We start from the raw sequence: 4,046 nt of genomic DNA, 5'->3' as shown, positions 1-4,046 counted from the left end.
ATCTTAGGAATTATCACACATATTATTATCACCCAAACCATTTCCTATAAATCCATGATGGAGAAATTTTTTCCGTATGAATTCAACTAAATGGCCACTAGTACCATTTGGTACAACATCTTGGGTATCATTCACTACATCTGAAGTAATGTCCTTTGCAAACCTCCAAACAGAAGAAGACTTCCTCCTTTTGGCTCGTGTGAAGCAACCAGATTGAAGCAATATTATTACACTGGCCATTGGAAATTAACTTGTGAAGCCATAGTCGGATTTATCCAAAGAGATGTCTTTTATTGTCATCACTCCCTTTATTTTACTAAACTTCAAATGCAGTTCATTTTTCTATTCTAGTTCTTTTACAGTGTCATCCAATATCGGATCATTTCTATTTTCCACTTCATTCACTTTGATGTTATTCAAACCATTACCATCAGTATCCATATGATTAATCATATTCAAGCTAGCCAGGGGAGGTGAAGGAACATTTCCTGAGGAGGTGAAGGCATATGTTCCTTAAGAGGTGAAGGCACAGGCTACCTCAAGTATCCTAACTCTAACTGTGGGCACAGTACATCTAGCATCTACTGGGGAGTCTTATTGTTCCTGCAGCTACTGCCCTTTTTTTCATTTGGGTGAGAGTAACCACATGTGTCTGTTACACATATGTGTATATTATTGTTTCCTTGAAAGTAAAATGAGAGATTTTTCTCATGTTGATTGCTGAAAGTAAAATGAGAGATTTTTCTCATGTTGATTGCTCTAAGGAATTCAGACCATATTTGAGAAGGCATGTTGAAGACATTACTGATTTGATTGGTCGATGTTCTGATTTTCATTTAGAAACAAATTCAGCTTATAATAAAGTAAAGCTTCAAAGTTTAGAATACACTGATATATCTCAAATTTATATCTGAGGTCCTACCAACCAATGTGGTGTTGAAGAGATCTGATAGGAACATATCGGCTTGCAAACTTTAAATGCTAAAAGTGTATTATGCAGTTTACCAAATTATCAATTACCTCATTGTTGCCATCTCAAAGAGAAAAAACTAAGCATTTATCACTTTATGTGCTCTCAATATGAAACTATGTTGATGATACAATCTTGATCTTTTAATGTTAGTTTTGTACGTATCCAACTGGTCAAAATAGTTAACTTCAATAACTTGAATATTCTAAGAATAAACTAAGAAATTCTTATCAAAAAGAAAAAAAACAGGGTCTTACATCTTATTAATAATGAATAATATGTCTTAGAGAGCCACAAAAATTAACTTACAAAAAGCCTGATTGTTGCTTTTACAGTTTACGCAAACAAGCTCTAATGATTAATTCATCATGTTAAACTAGAAAATCTAATGTTTACAGTTTGCGATAAATTGCTCAAATTGTAAACCTAAGTTTCTTATTTTGACAATTCTGAAGTCTTAGACATCTGTTGAAAGATTTTAACAAAGATCGTTTAGTGTAGCTGTGTACCATAGTTTGAGATTTCCCATGGATAAAATCTTACCTTGAAAGTTCATGGTATAAATTTTTTCAGGACTAGTTTGTACTATTAGTCAAACATTGTATAAAACAAATACCAAATTTATGTCAGGTATAACCCATCTTATCCCATCAACCATTCGACAATTTTATACGACCTCCCATATGACATAACATTGTTCAAGGATTATAATCAAAATATTTTATCCATCCTTTGGCTATAGATTCTCTAATATTTTGGCAAGTCATTTTTGAGTGAAGATTAGGTGAAGTTACACAATGTGTCTTCCCATAGTATTTGCGAAACATATTTTATTCTTCAAAGTTCCCAAAAATTAGAATTTGGCCCAAATAAAAGTTTATTCTATTATTTGAGAATATAGATTTTTGTCAAAGATGTTTTCCAAATGATGTCAAATTCTATAGCAAAACACTATTGGCAAAGTAACATCAGAAAAGTTTATTTAATAGTAACAACATTAATAAGTTAATGTGATTTAATTTTTCTGTGTTATACTATATCAATACTGAACTATATTTTGATTTCTTTTGCTGTTGATAAACTTTTATGAACAACGTAGTTTATATCACCCTTCTTAATGAGTGGGTTGCAGTGAAGGTGAACATGGTCGATCCTGACTTGTCTCTATGTAAGTATAAAGTGTTGGGATTTTTTAGTGACATGATATAGATATTAAACCAATTAGATACATTGATTAGGAATCAATAGATTTAAGGTTGAGTACTACTGAAACCTTCCAATAGTTTCGACAGATCTTTCCTCAAAATGAAAAACAAAAAAACTACAATTTAAAGATTTATTAGAGTATCATCCAATAAATTCAAAGTATATTATGATAATATTATTTTCAGATATTAGCTTGTAAAATCGTTATAGGTTCAACAACTTTGGAATGGGCGCAGACATCAGTTTATTAAATTGCTCTGCTGATTGCCATAGTGTGTTATGCTAACAAATTTTGAAAGATGAGCACAAGTAGGAATGATTTTAATCTAGATAGTAGATTTTGTTAAATGTTGGATGTTTTCTCTCTTTTATGTCTCAATTGAACAGTTTTTCCCTTTTATAAAATGATTGAAAATTTGTCTTTTGTAAGTTGGATCAACTCTCAAGAACTAGTTTCCAGAGTTCAGACAATTCTTTTAAATGTGAGGGCATTCTAACACTTCTGTATTCAAGCTTTACATTATTAATTATTATGGTGTGTGGGTAAATCTAGAAAAAATGCATGACATCATGTCATAGACATCAAAATTGTATGGGACTCGTAAAAAAGATCTCAATTTCAGTTAGGATTCTTGAAGGCTGCTCTACCCCTAACCTAAATCCCACCTATATAAGGGTATTAAATTTCATTTAAGAGGCATTTTGAATATCGCATAGACTTATGGAGGATTATCAAAGCGATCTAAATCTGGGAATCCCATAAACTCTTGGGTTTTCACAAAGAAAAAGGCACCAAATACCTTCTTTGTAAAATTTGTTGTCTGACATTCTTTGTAATCAAGTACTTTGCAAGGGGGTTCAAATTATCCTAAATGCTAAAGAAAAACAAGAAAGAAATATAAAGGGAATCATATCCGAGACCTCCAGTTAAAATTAAATATTTTAATTATTAGGAAAAGAATATCATTAAACCTATTACTCATTTTTGGTAGTAATTGTGAATTTAAATTAGTTTGTGTAAGTGCATATTCAGAAACTAGAAAATTCTTCTATAAGAGTAGCACTTGGGAGGGTAGCATGTATGTAAGCATTACCCTTTGCTTAATAGGCTAGAGAACAGTGTTTCAATAGCGTAGAGCATAGAAAGACTCTAAGGTTTTTAAGCACAAAAAGGCTCTACGGTCCTTTGGGTTTTTATGCGTAGAGTAGAAATAAAGCATCGACTTTAATTTAAATGGCACAAATTGAAGAAAGCCATAAATATGTATGTGTACTCAGAGGTTAATAATCATAAGCATGAACAAAAAATATACGAACAAAGAAATTGAAAATTAGTTATGATAAAGTGAAATATCTATTGTTTAGTGTCACAACTTCAGGATACTCATTGGCCAGAAAAAGTATGTGTTAGTGCCTAGATGACCACATTGAAGCAGCCGTAAAGCGAGGCAAAGTTTTCAAAATGTTTTGTGCCTCGCTTTAGGAATTAAGCTCTCTTGAAGCCCAGCTTTGACAGTGCTACTATAGAGGAAAATTCTGATGGATTCTCAGCTCAAGATAAATGTAATTAAAGCAGGATTGAAAGGAAAATCATGATACAAAATAGCAAGATAAAGAGAGCAATTGAAGCAGCATGCAGTTGTAAAAATGAAGAATTAGACACTATGTTAATACTTAATAATATTACTAAATAAGAAAAAGATAAAAAAAATATGGGACTAACCCTCTTCCTCTCCTAGGTAAAAGTATGATCACACTCAGCTACCTACTACCTTTCTATTGAAATCCTCGACCTCCATACCTTTATATTTAGGGTCACACCCTTAGTAAGCTGAAGATGCATCATATTCTATCGTATCACCTTTCCCAT

The sequence above is a fragment of the Capsicum annuum genome, chromosome 5 (genome assembly GCF_002878395.1).
Source record: "Capsicum annuum cultivar UCD-10X-F1 chromosome 5, UCD10Xv1.1, whole genome shotgun sequence".
In the NCBI taxonomy this organism is placed as follows: Eukaryota; Viridiplantae; Streptophyta; class Magnoliopsida; order Solanales; family Solanaceae; genus Capsicum; species Capsicum annuum.
The sequence above is the reverse complement of the archived record's forward strand: the minus strand, read 5'-3'. Positions refer to the sequence as shown.